Source organism: Scyliorhinus torazame, unplaced genomic scaffold (genome assembly GCF_047496885.1).
Source record: "Scyliorhinus torazame isolate Kashiwa2021f unplaced genomic scaffold, sScyTor2.1 scaffold_342, whole genome shotgun sequence".
NCBI lineage: Eukaryota > Metazoa > Chordata > Chondrichthyes > Carcharhiniformes > Scyliorhinidae > Scyliorhinus > Scyliorhinus torazame.
Window position 1 is genome coordinate 192,263 of NW_027308069.1, and position 15,412 is coordinate 207,674.

At 46.6% G+C, this 15,412-nt stretch overlaps 1 long non-coding RNA gene across 1 annotated transcript in view; it reads left to right on the forward strand.

Moving 5' to 3' along the window:
* The window catches only part of LOC140406186 (uncharacterized), a 202,703-nt gene extending 189,016 nt beyond the window's left edge, over window positions 1–13,687 (forward strand). The window contains exon 3 of the long non-coding RNA XR_011939072.1: window positions 13,558–13,687. This is a non-coding gene — a long non-coding RNA (uncharacterized lncRNA). The remainder of the gene's footprint in view (window positions 1–13,557) is intronic.
* The last annotated feature ends 1,725 nt before the right edge of the window (window positions 13,688–15,412 follow it).

A 15,412-nucleotide genomic window follows, 5' to 3' on the forward strand; every position in this document is an offset into this window, starting at 1 on the left:
ATGTATCAGACTGTATCACACTGACAGTGCGCTCACTGTTACTGTATCAGACTGTATCACACCGGCAGTGTGCTCACTGTTACTGAATCAGACTGTATCACACCAACAGTGTGCTCACTGTTTCTGTATCACACTGACTGTGCGCTCACTGTTACTGTATCAGACTGTATCTCACTGACAGTGCTCACTGTTACTGTATCAGACTATCACACTGACAGTGTGCTCACTGTTACTGTATCAGACTGTATCACACTGACAGTGTGCTCACTGTTACTGTATCAGACTGTATCACACTGACAGTGTGCTCACTATTACTGTTTCACACTGACAGTGTGCTCACTATTACTGTATCACACTGACAGTGCATTCACTGTTACTGTATCAGACTGTATCTCACTGACAGTGTGCTCACTGTTACTTTATCAGACTGTATCACACTGACTGTGTGCTCACTGTTATGTATCAGACTGTATCACACTGACAGTGCGCTCACTGTTATTGTATCAGACTGTATCACACCGGCAGTGTGCTCACTGTTACTGAATCAGACTGTATCACACCAACAGTGTGCTCACTGTTACTGTATCACACTGACTGTGCGCTCACTGTTACTGTATCAGACTGTATCTCACTGACAGTGCTCACTGTTACTGTATCAGACTATCACACTGACAGTGTGCTCACTGTTACTGTATCAGACTGACAGTGCGCTCACTGTTACTGTATGAGACTATCACACTGACAGTGCACTCACTGTTACTGTATCAGACTGTATCACACTGACCATGCGCTCACTGTTACTGTATCAGACTATCACACTGACTGTGCGCTCACTGTTACTGTATCAGACTGTATGACTGACAGTGTGCTCACTGTTGCTGTATCCGACTGTATCACACTGACTGTGCTCTCTGCTACTGTATCAGATTGTATCACTGACAGTGCTCACTGTTACTGTTTCAGACTGTATCACACTGATGTGTGCTCACCAGTACTGTGTCAGAATGTATCACACTGACAGTGTGCTCACTGTTACTGTATCAGACTATATCACACTGACAGTGTGCTCACTGTTACTGTATCAGACTGTATCTCACTGACAGTGCGCTCACTGTTACTGTATCACACTGACAGTGTGCTCACTGTTACTGTATCAGACTGTATCACACCGACAGTGTGCTCACTGTTACTGTATCAGACTGTATCACACTGTCAGTGTGCTTATTGTTACTGTATTAGACTGTATCTCACTGACAGTGCGCTCACTGTTACTGTATCAGACTGTATCACACTGACAGTGCGCTCACTGTTACTGTATCAGACTGTATCTCACTGACAGTGCGCTCACTGTTACTGTATCAGACTATCACACTGACAGTGTGCTCACTGTTACTGTCTCACACTGACAGTGTGCTCACTGTTACTGTATCAGACTATCACACTGACTGTGTGCTCACTGTTACTGTATCAGACTGCCTGCTCACTGTTACTGTATCAGACAGTATCACACTGACAGTGTGCTCACTGTTACTGTATCAGACTGTATCACACTGTCAGTGTGCTTATTGTTACTGTATCAGACTGTATCTCACTGACAGTGCGCTCACTGTTACTGTATCAGACTGTATCACACTGACAGTGCGCTCACTGTTACTGCGTCAGACTGTATCTCACTGACAGTGCGCTGACTGTTACTGTATCAGACTATCACACTGACAGTGTGCTCACTGTTACTGTCTCACACTGACAGTGTGCTCACTGTTACTGTATCAGACTATCACACTGACTGTGTGCTCACTGTTACTGTATCAGACTGACTGTGCTCACTGTTACTGTATCAGACTGTATCACACTGACAGTGTGCTCACTGTTACTGTATCAGACTGACTGTGCTCACTGTTACTGTATCAGACTGTATCACACTGACAGTGTGCTCACTGTTACTGTATCAGACTCACTGCTCACTGTTACTGTATCAGACTGTATCACACTGACAGTGTGCTCACTGTCACTGTATCAGACTGTATCACACTGTCAGTGTGCTTATTGTTACTGTATCAGACTGTATCTCACTGACAGTGCGCTCACTGTTACTGTATCAGACTGTATCACACTGACAGTGCGCTCACTGTTACTGCATCAGACTGTATCTCACTGACTGCGCTCACTGTTACTGTATCAGACTATCACACTGACAGTGTGCTCACTGTTACTGTCTCACACTGACAGTGTGCTCACTGTTACTGTATCAGACTATCACACTGACTGTGTGCTCACTGTTACTGTATCAGACTGACTGTGCTCACTGTTACTGTATCAGACTGTATCACACTGACAGTGTGCTCACTGTTACTGTATCAGACTATCACACTGACAGTGTGCTCACTGTTACTGTATCAGACTGACTGTGCTCACTGTTACTGTATCAGGCTGTATCACACTGACAGTGTGCTCACTGTTACTGTATCAGACTGACTGTGCTCACTGTTACTGTATCAGGCTGTATCACACTGACAGTGTGCTCACTGTTACTGTATCAGACTGACTGTGCTCACTGTTACTGTATCAGACTGTATCACACTGTCAGTGTGCTCACTGTTACTGTATCAGACTGTATCACACTGACAGTGTGCTCGCTGTTACTGTATCAGACTATCACACTGACAGTGTGCTCACTGTTACTGTATCAGACTGGATCACACTGGCAGTGTGCTCACTGTTACTGTATCAGACTGTAACACACTGACTGTGTGCTCACTGTTACTGTATCAGACTGTATCTCACTGACAGTGCGCTCACTGTTACTGTATCAGACTATCACACTGACAGTGTGCTCACTGTTACTGTCTCACACTGACAGTGTGCTCACTGTTACTGTATCAGACTATCACACTGACTGTGTGCTCACTGTTACTGTATCAGACTGACTGTGCTCACTGTTACTGTATCAGACTGTATCACACTGACAGTGTGCTCACTGTTACTGTATCAGACTGACTGTGCTCACTGTTACTGTATCAGACTGTATCACACTGACAGTGTGCTCACTATTACTGTATCAGACTGTATCACACTGACAGTGTGCTCACTGTTACTGTATCAGACTGACTGTGCTCACTGTTACTGTATCAGACTATCACACTGACAGTGTGCTCACTGTTACTGTATCAGATTGTATCGCACTGTCAGTGTGCTTATTGTTACTGTATTAGACTATCACACTGACAGTGCGCTCACTATTACTGTATCAGACTATCACACTGTCAGTGTGCTTATTGTTACTGTATCAGACTATCACACTGACAGTGCGCTCACTATTACTGTATCAGACTATCACACTGACAGTGCGTTCACTGTTACTGTATCACACTGACAGTGTGCTCACTGTTACTGTATCAGACTATCACACTGATAGTGCGCTCACTGTTACTATATCAGACTGACTGTGCTCACTGTTACTGTATCAGACTGTATCACACTGTCAGTGTGCTCACTGTTACTGTATCAGACTATCACACTGACAGTGTGCTCGCTGTTACTGTATCAGACTGTATCACACTGACAGTGTGCTCCCTGTTACTGTATCAGACTGGATCACACTGGCAGTGTGCTCACTGTTACTGTATCAGACTGTAACACACTGACTGTGTGCTCACTGTTACTGTATCAGACTGTATCTCACTGACAGTGCGCTCACTGTTACTGTATCAGACTATCACACTGACAGTGTGCTCACTGTTACTGTCTCACACTGACAGTGTGCTCACTGTTACTGTATCAGACTATCACACTGACTGTGTGCTCACTGTTACTGTATCAGACTGACTGTGCTCACTGTTACTGTATCAGACTGTATCACACTGACAGTGTGCTCACTGTTACTGTATCAGACTGACTGTGCTCACTGTTACTGTATCAGACTGTATCACACTGACAGTGTGCTCACTATTACTGTATCAGACTGTATCACACTGACAGTGTGCTCACTGTTACTGTATCAGACTGACTGTGCTCACTGTTACTGTATCAGACTATCACACTGACAGTGTGCTCACTGTTACTGTATCAGACTGTATCGCACTGTCAGTGTGCTTATTGTTACTGTATTAGACTATCACACTGACAGTGCGCTCACTATTACTGTATCAGACTATCACACTGACAGTGCGTTCACTGTTACTGTATCACACTGACAGTGTGCTCACTGTTACTGTATCAGACTATCACACTGATAGTGCGCTCCCTGTTACTATATCAGACTGACTGTGCTCACTGTTACTGTATCAGACTGTATCACACTGTCAGTGTGCTCACTGTTACTGTATCAGACTGTATCACACTGACAGTGTGCTCCCTGTTACTGTATCAGACTGGATCACACTGGCAGTGTGCTCACTGTTACTGTATCACACTGACAGTGTGCTCAATGTTACTGTATCAGACTGTATCACACTGACAGTGTGCTCACTGTACCTGGATCAGACTGTATCACACTGACAGTGTGCTCACTGTTACTGTATCAGACTGTATCACACTGACAGTGTGCTCACTATTACTGTATCACACTGACAGTGTGCTCACTATTACTGTATCACACTGACAGTGCATTCACTGTTACTGTATCAGACTGTATCTCACTGACAGTGTGCTCACTGTTACTGTATCAGACTGTATCACACTGACTGTGCTCACTGTTATGTATCAGACTGTATCACACTGACAGTGCGCTCACTGTTACTGTATCAGACTGTATCACACCGGCAGTGTGCTCACTGTTACTGAATCAGACTGTATCACACCAACAGTGTGCTCACTGTTACTGTATCACACTGACTGTGCGCTCACTGTTACTGTATCAGACTGTATCTCACTGACAGTGCTCACTGTTACTGTATCAGACTATCACACTGACAGTGTGCTCACTGTTACTGTATCAGACTGTATCACACTGACAGTGTGCTCACTGTTACTGTATCAGACTGTATCACACTGACAGTGTGCTCACTATTACTGTTTCACACTGACAGTGTGCTCACTATTACTGTATCACACTGACAGTGCATTCACTGTTACTGTATCAGACTGTATCTCACTGACAGTGTGCTCACTGTTACTGTATCAGACTGTATCACACTGACTGTGTGCTCACTGTTATGTATCAGACTGTATCACACTGACAGTGCGCTCACTGTTATTGTATCAGACTGTATCACACCGGCAGTGTGCTCACTGTTACTGAATCAGACTGTATCACACCAACAGTGTGCTCACTGTTACTGTATCACACTGACTGTGCGCTCACTGTTACTGTATCAGACTGTATCTCACTGACAGTGCTCACTGTTACTGTATCAGACTATCACACTGACAGTGTGCTCACTGTTACTGTATCAGACTGTATCACACTGACAGTGTGCTCACTGTTACTGTATCAGACTGACAGTGCGCTCACTGTTACTGTATGAGACTATCACACTGACAGTGCACTCACTGTTACTGTATCAGACTGTATCACACTGACCATGCGCTCACTGTTACTGTATCAGACTATCACACTGACTGTGCGCTCACTGTTACTGTATCAGACTGTATGACTGACAGTGTGCTCACTGTTGCTGTATCCGACTGTATCACACTGACTGTGCTCACTGCTACTGTATCAGATTGTATCACTGACAGTGCTCACTGTTACTGTTTCAGACTGTATCACACTGATGTGTGCTCACCAGTACTGTGTCAGACTGTATCACACTGACAGTGTGCTCACTGTTACTGTATCAGACTATATCACACTGACAGTGTGCTCACTGTTACTGTATCAGACTGTATCTCACTGACAGTGCGCTCACTGTTACTGTATCAGACTGTATCTCACTGACAGTGCGCTCACTGTTACTGTATCACACTGACAGTGTGCTCACTGTTACTGTATCAGACTGTATCACACCGACAATGTGCTCACTATTACTGTATCAGACTATCACACTGACTGTGTGCTCACTGTTACTGTATCAGACTGACTGTGCTCACTGTTACTGTATCAGACTGTATCACACTGACAGTGTGCTCACTGTTACTGTATCAGACTGTATCACACTGTCAGTGTGCTTATTGTTACTGTATTAGACTGTATCTCACTGACAGTGCGCTCACTGTTACTGTATCAGACTGTATCACACTGACAGTGCGCTCACTGTTACTGTATCAGACTGTATCTCACTGACAGTGCGCTCACTGTTACTGTATCAGACTATCACACTGACAGTGTGCTCACTGTTACTGTCTCACACTGACAGTGTGCTCACTGTTACTGTATCAGACTCTCACACTGACTGTGTGCTCACTGTTACTGTATCAGACTGACTGCTCACTGTTACTGTATCAGACAGTATCACACTGACAGTGTGCTCACTGTTACTGTATCAGACTGTATCACACTGACAGTGCGCTCACTGTTACTGTATCAGACTGTATCACACTGACAGTGCGCTCACTGTTACTGCATCAGACTGTATCTCACTGACAGTGCGCTGACTGTTACTGTATCAGACTATCACACTGACAGTGTGCTCACTGTTACTGTCTCACACTGACAGTGTGCTCACTGTTACTGTATCAGACTATCACACTGACTGTGTGCTCACTGTTACTGTATCAGACTGACTGTGCTCACTGTTACTGTATCAGACTGTATCACACTGACAGTGTGCTCACTGTTACTGTATCAGACTGACTGTGCTCACTGTTACTGTATCAGACTATCACACTGACAGTGTGCTCACTGTTACTGTATCAGACTCACTGCTCACTGTTACTGTATCAGACTGTATCACACTGACAGTGTGCTCACTGTCACTGTATCAGACTGTATCACACTGTCAGTGTGCTTATTGTTACTGTATCAGACTGTATCTCACTGACAGTGCGCTCACTGTTACTGTATCAGACTGTATCACACTGACAGTGCGCTCACTGTTACTGCATCAGACTGTATCTCACTGACAGTGCGCTCACTGTTACTGTATCAGACTATCACACTGACAGTGTGCTCACTGTTACTGTCTCACACTGACAGTGTGCTCACTGTTACTGTATCAGACTATCACACTGACTGTGTGCTCACTGTTACTGTATCAGACTGACTGTGCTCACTGTTACTGTATCAGACTGTATCACACTGACAGTGTGCTCACTGTTACTGTATCAGACTGACTGCTCACTGTTACTGTATCAGACTGTATCACACTGACAGTGTGCTCACTATTACTGTATCAGACTATCACACTGACAGTGTGCTCACTGTTACTGTATCAGACTGACTGTGCTCACTGTTACTGTATCAGGCTGTATCACACTGACAGTGTGCTCACTGTTACTGTATCAGACTGACTGTGCTCACTGTTACTGTATCAGACTGTATCACACTGTCAGTGTGCTCACTGTTACTGTATCAGACTGTATCACACTGACAGTGTGCTCGCTGTTACTGTATCAGACTGTATCACACTGACAGTGTGCTCACTGTTACTGTATCAGACTGGATCACACTGGCAGTGTGCTCACTGTTACTGTATCAGACTGTAACACACTGACTGTGTGCTCACTGTTACTGTATCAGACTGTATCTCACTGACAGTGCGCTCACTGTTACTGTATCAGACTATCACACTGACAGTGTGCTCACTGTTACTGTCTCACACTGACAGTGTGCTCACTGTTACTGTATCAGACTATCACACTGACTGTGTGCTCACTGTTACTGTATCAGACTGACTGTGCTCACTGTTACTGTATCAGACTGTATCACACTGACAGTGTGCTCACTGTTACTGTATCAGACTGACTGTGCTCACTGTTACTGTATCAGACTGTATCACACTGACAGTGTGCTCACTATTACTGTATCAGACTGTATCACACTGACAGTGTGCTCACTGTTACTGTATCAGACTGACTGTGCTCACTGTTACTGTATCAGACTATCACACTGACAGTGTGCTCACTGTTACTGTATCAGACTGTATCGCACTGTCAGTGTGCTTATTGTTACTGTATTAGACTATCACACTGACAGTGCGCTCACTATTACTGTATCAGACTATCACACTGTCAGTGTGCTTATTGTTACTGTATCAGACTATCACACTGACAGTGCGCTCACTATTACTGTATCAGACTATCACACTGACAGTGCGTTCACTGTTACTGTATCACACTGACAGTGTGCTCACTGTTACTGTATCAGACTATCACACTGATAGTGCGCTCACTGTTACTATATCAGACTGACTGTGCTCACTGTTACTGTATCAGACTGTATCACACTGTCAGTGTGCTCACTGTTACTGTATCAGACTATCACACTGACAGTGTGCTCGCTGTTACTGTATCAGACTGTATCACACTGACAGTGTGCTCCCTGTTACTGTATCAGACTGGATCACACTGGCAGTGTGCTCACTGTTACTGTATCACACTGACAGTGTGCTCAATGTTACTGTATCAGACTGTATCACACTGACAGTGTGCTCACTGTACCTGGATCAGACTGTATCACACTGACAGTGTGCTCACTGTTACTGTATCAGACTGTATCACACTGACAGTGTGCTCACTGTTACTGTATCAGACTGTATCACACTGACAGTGTGCTCACTATTACTCTATCACACTGACAGTGTGCTCACTATTACTGTATCACACTGACAGTGCATTCACTGTTACTGTATCAGACTGTATCTCACTGACAGTGTGCTCACTGTTACTGTATCAGACTGTATCACACTGACTGTGTGCTCACTGTTATGTATCAGACTGTATCACACTGACAGTGCGCTCACTGTTACTGTATCAGACTGTATCACACCGGCAGTGTGCTCACTGTTACTGAATCAGACTGTATCACACCAACAGTGTGCTCACTGTTACTGTATCACACTGACTGTGCGCTCACTGTTACTGTATCAGACTGTATCTCACTGACAGTGCTCACTGTTACTGTATCAGACTGTCAGTGCGCTCACTGTTACTGTATGAGACTAACACACTGACAGTGCACTCACTGTTACTGTATCAGACTGTATGACTGACAGTGTGCTCACTGTTGCTGTATCCGACTGTATCACACTGACTGTGCTCACTGCTACTGTATCAGATTGTATCACTGACAGTGCTCACTGTTCCTGTTTCAGACTGTATCACACTGATGTGTGCTCACTATTACTCTATCAGACTGTATCACACTGACAGTGTGCTCACTGTTACTGTATCAGACTATATCACACTGACAGTGTGCTCACTGTTACTGTATCAGACTGTATCTCACTGACAGTGCGCTCACTGTTACTGTATCAGACTGTATCACACTGACAGTGCGCTCACTGTTACTGTATCAGACTGTATCTCACTGACAGTGTGCTCACTGCTACTGTATCACACTGACAGTGTGCTCACTGTTACTGTATCAGACTGTATCACACCGACAATGTGCTCACTGTTACTGTATCAGACTATCACACTGACTGTGTGCTCACTGTTACTGTATCAGACTGACTGTGCTCACTGTTACTGTATCAGACTGTATCACACTGACAGTGTGCTCACTGTTACTGTATCAGACTGTATCACACTGTCAGTGTGCTTATTGTTACTGTATTAGACTGTATCTCACTGACAGTGCGCTCACTGTTACTGTATCAGACTGTATCACACTGACAGTGCGCTCACTGTTACTGTATCAGACTGTATCTCACTGACAGTGCGCTCACTGTTACTGTATCAGACTATCACACTGACAGTGTGCTCACTGTTACTGTCTCACACTGACAGTGTGCTCACTGTTACTGTATCAGACTGACTGTGCTCACTGTTACTGTATCAGACTGTATCACACTGACAGTGTGCTCACTGTTACTGTATCAGACTGACTGCTCACTGTTACTGTATCAGACTGTATCACACTGACAGTGTGCTCACTATTACTGTATCACACTGACAGTTTGCTCACTATTACTGTATCACACTGACAGTGCATTCACTGTTACTGTATCAGACTGTATCTCACTGACAGTGTGCTCACTGTTACTGTATCAGACTATCACACTGACAGTGTGCTCACTGTTACTGTATCAGACTATCACACTGACTGTGTGCTCACTGTTACTGTATCAGACTGACTGTGCTCACTGTTACTGTATCAGACTGTATCACACTGACAGTGTGCTCACTGTTACTGTATCAGACTGACTGTGCTCACCGTTACTGTATCAGACTGTATCACACTGACAGTGTGCTCACTATTACTGTATCAGACTGTATCACACTGACAGTGTGCTCACTGTTACTGTATCAGACTGACTGTGCTCACTGTTACTGTATCAGACTGTATCACACTGACAGTGTGCTCACTGTTACTGTATCAGACTGACTGTGCTCACTGTTACTGTATCAGACTATCACACTGTCAGTGTGCTCACTGTTACTGTATCAGACTGTATCACACTGACAGTGTGCTCGCTGTTACTGTATCAGACTGTATCACACTGACAGTGTGCTCACTGTTACTGTATCAGACTGGATCACACTTCCAGTTTGCTCACTGTTACTGTATCAGACTGTAACACACTGACTGTGTGCTCACTGTTACTGTATCAGACTGTATCTCACTGACAGTGCGTTCACTGTTACTGTATCAGACTATCACACTGACAGTGTGCTCACTGTTACTGTCTCACAGTGACAGTGTGCTCACTGTTACTGTATCAGACTATCACACTGACTGTGTGCTCACTGTTACTGTATCAGACTGACTGTGCTCACTGTTACTGTATCAGACTGTATCACACTGACAGTGTGCTCACTGTTACTGTATCAGACTGACTGCTCACTGTTACTGTATCAGACTGTATCACACTGACAGTGTGCTCACTATTACTGTATCAGACTGTATCACACTGACAGTGTGCTCACTGTTACTGTATCAGACTGACTGTGCTCACTGTTACTGTATCAGACTATCACACTGACAGTGTGCTCACTGTTACTGTATCAGACTGTATCGCACTGTCAGTGTGCTTATTGTTACTGTATCAGACTATCACACTGACAGTGCGCTCACTATTACTGTATCAGACTATCACACTGTCAGTGTGCTTATTGTTACTGTATCAGACTATCACACTGACAGTGCGCTCACTATTACTGTATCAGACTATCACACTGACAGTGCGTTCACTGTTACTGTATCACACTGACAGTGTGCTCACTGTTACTGTATCAGACTATCACACTGATAGTGCGCTCACTGTTACTATATCAGACTGACTGTGCTCACTGTTACTGTATCAGACTGCATCACACTGTCAGTGTGCTCACTGTTACTGTATCAGACTATCACACTGACAGTGTGCTCGCTGTTACTGTATCAGACTGTATCACACTGACAGTGTGCTCCCTGTTACTGTATCAGACTGGATCACACTGGCAGTGTGCTCACTGTTACTGTATCAGACTGTAACACACTGACTGTGTGCGCACTGTTACTGTATCAGACTGTATCACACTGACAGTGTGCTCACTGTTACTGTATCACACTGTCTGTGCGCTCACTGTTACTGTATCAGACTATCACACTGACAGTGTGCTCACTGTTACTGTATCAGACTGGATCACACTGGCAGTGCGCTCACTGTTACTGTATCAGACTGTATCACACTGACAGTGTGCTCACTGTTACTGTATCAGACTGTATCAGACTGACAGTGCGCTCCCTGTTACTGTATCAGACTGTATCACACTGACAGTGCGCTCATTGTTACTGTATCACTGTATCACACTGACAGTGTGCTCACTGTTACTGTATCAGACTGTATCTCACTGACAGCGTGCTCACTATTACTGTATCAGACTGTATCAGACTGACAGTGCTCACTGTTACTGTATCAGACTGTATCAGACTGACAGTGCGCTCACTGTTACTGTATCAGACTGTATCTCACTGACAGTGCGCTCACTATTACTGTATCAGACTGTATCAGACTGACAGTGCTCACTGTTACTGTATCAGACTGTAACACACTGACAGTGCGCTCACTACTACTGTATCAGACTGTATCACACTGACTGTGTGCTCACTGTTACGGTATCAGACTGTATCACACTGACAGTGCGCTCACTGTTACTGTATCAGACTGTATCAGACTGACAGTGCGCTCCCTGTTACTGTATCAGACTGTATCACACTGACAGTGCGCTCATTGTTACTGTATCAGACTGTATCACACTGACAGTGTGCTCACTGTTACTGTATCAGACTGTATCTCACTGACAGTGTGCTCACTATTACTGTATCAGACTGACAGTGCTCACTGTTACTGTATCAGACTGTAACACACTGACTGCGCTCACTACTACTGTATCAGACTGTATCACACTGACAGTGTGCTCACTATTACTGTATCAGACTGTATCAGACTGACAGTGCGCTCCCTGTTACTGTATCAGACTGTATCACACTGACAGTACCCTCACTGTTACTGTATCAGACTGTATCAGACTGACAGTGCTCACTGTTACTGTATCAGACTGTATCACACTGTCAGTGTGCTCACTGTTACTGTATCACACTGACTGTGCTCACTGTTACTGTATCAGACTTATCACACTGACAGTGCGCTCACTGTTACTGTATTGCACTGACAGTGTGCTCACTTACTGTATCTGACTATCACACTGTCAGTGTCCTCACTGTTACTGTATCACACTGACCGTGCGCTCCCTGTTACTGTATCAGACTGTATCACACTGACAGTGCTCACTGTTACTGTATCAGACTGTATCACACTGTCAGTGTGCTCACTGTTACTGTATCACACTGACAGTGCTCACTGTTACTGTATCACACTGACAGTACTCACTGTTACTGTATCAGACTGTATCACACTGTCAGTGTCCTCACTTACTGTATCACACTGACTGTGCTCACTGTTACTGTATCAGACTGTATCACACTGACAGTGCGCTCACTGTTACTGTATTGCACTGACAGTGTGCTCACTTACTGTATCTGACTATCACACTGTCAGTGTGCTCACTGTTACTGTATCACACTGACCATGCGCTCCCTGTTACTGTATCAGACTGTATCACACTGACAGTGCTCACTGTTACTGTATCAGATTGTATCACACTGACAGTGTGCTCACTGTTACTGTATCAGACTGTATCACACTGACAGTGCGCTCACTGTTACTGTATCAGACTATCACACTGACAGTGCGCTCACTGTTACTGTATCACACTGTCAGTACCCTCACTGTTGCTGTATCAGACTGTATCACACTGACAGTGTGCTCCCTGTTACGGTATCAGACTGTATCACACTGACTGTGCTCACTGTTACGGTATCAGACTGTATCACACTGACAGTGTGCTCCCTGTTACGGTATCAGACTGTATCACACTGACAGTGTGCTCCCTGTTACGGTATCAGACTGTATCACACTGACAGTACCCTCACTGTTACGGTCTCAGACTGAGACGCTGCCGTTATTCTCACAGAACATCGCTCCGGCCGCGCTCTTCCTTGCTGCCAAGGTGGAGGAGCAGCCCCGGAAGCTGGAACACGTCATCAAGGTGGCCCACGCGTGTCTGAACCCCCAGGAGCCTTCCCCGGACGCCAAGAGTGACGTAAGTACCTGCGGTCACGCGCGACGGCACCAGTGTCGCCCAGTCACTGTCGGAGCCACTGCTTCGCTCCTCCTCTCTCCGGCACAATGGACCGGCCCGTGATGCTGCCGGAGAGGGGCGGAGGAGGAGAGGGGAGCGGGCGCAGGGGAGACACCAAGGGTGAGAGAGAGGGCACAGACAGAGGGGAACGGTGAGCCGGGTGGCGAGATGGAGGGCCGGAAGGGAAAGAGAGGCAGATGGAGACTGAGCGTGCGGGACAGGGTCGGACAGGGAGATGGAGGGAGAGATAGAGGGTCGGATAGAGAGATGGAGGGAGAGAGAGGGTCGGACAGAGAGATGGAGGGAGAGAGAGGGTCGGACAGAGAGATGGAGGGAGAGAGAGAGGGTCGGACAGAGATGGAGGGAGAGAGAGAGGGTCGGACAGAGATGGAGGGAGAGAGAGAGGGTCGGATAGAGAGATGGAGGGAGAGAGAGGGTCGGACAGAGAGATGGAGGGAGAGAGAGAGGGTCGGATAGAGATGGAGGGAGAGAGAGAGGGTCGGACAGAGATGGAGGGAGAGAGAGAGGGTCGGATAGAGAGATGGAGGGAGAGAGAGGGTCGGGCAGAGATGGAGGGAGAGAGTGAGGGTTGGATAGCGAGATGGAGGGAGAGAGAGGGTCGGACAGAGATGGAGGGAGAGAGAGGGTCAGACAGAGAGATGGAGGGAGGTAGAGAGGGTCGGACAGAGAGATGGAGGGAGGGTCGGACAGAGAGATGGAGGGAGGTAGAGAGGGTCGGACAGAGATGGAGGGAGAGAGAGAGGGTCGGATAGAGAGATGGAGGGAGAGAGAGGGTCGGGCAGAGATGGAGGGAGAGAGTGAGGGTTGGATAGCGAGATGGAGGGAGAGAGAGGGTCGGACAGAGATGGAGGGAGAGAGAGGGTCGGACAGAGAGATGGAGGGAGGTAGAGAGGGTCGGACAGAGAGATGGAGGGAGGGTCGGATAGAGAGATGGAGGGAGAGAGAGGGTCGGACAGAGAGATGGAGGGAGAGAGAGAGAGAGACGGATAGAGAGATGGAGGGAGAGAGAGAGGGTCGGACAGAGAGATGGAGGGAGAGAGATGGTCGGACAGAGATGGAGGGAGAGAGAGAGGGTCGGACAGAGAGATGGAGGGAGGGAGAGAGGGTCGGACAGAGAGATGGAGGGAGGGAGAGAGGGTCGGACAGAGATGCAGGGAGAGTGAGGGGGGATCGGACAGAGATGGAGGGAGGGAAAGAGGGTCGGAGAGAGAGATGGTGGAAGGGAGAGATGGGTGGAGTGGGGAGAGGGTCGGACAGAGATGGAGGGAGGGATGGAGAGAGAGACGGTTGGACAGAGATGGAGGGAGGGAAGGGACGGACAGAGATGGAGGGAGAGAAGGAGGGACGGACAGAGATGGTGGGAGAGGAGGAGGGACGGACAGGGAGATGGAGGGAGGGAGGGTCGGACTGAGAGATGGTGGGAGAGAAGGAGGGACGGACAGAGATGAAGGCAAGGAGAGAGGGTCAGACAGAGATGGAGGGAGAGAGAGAGAGAGTGTGGTCAGACAGAGAGATGGAGGGAGGGAGAGAGGGTTGGCCAGAGATATGGATGGAGGGAGAGAGAGACGGTCGAACAGAGATGGAGGGAGAGAGAGGGCCGGAGGGAGAGATGGAGGGAGACAGAGAGAGGGTCGGAGAGGGAGATGGAGGGAGAGAGAGGGTCGGA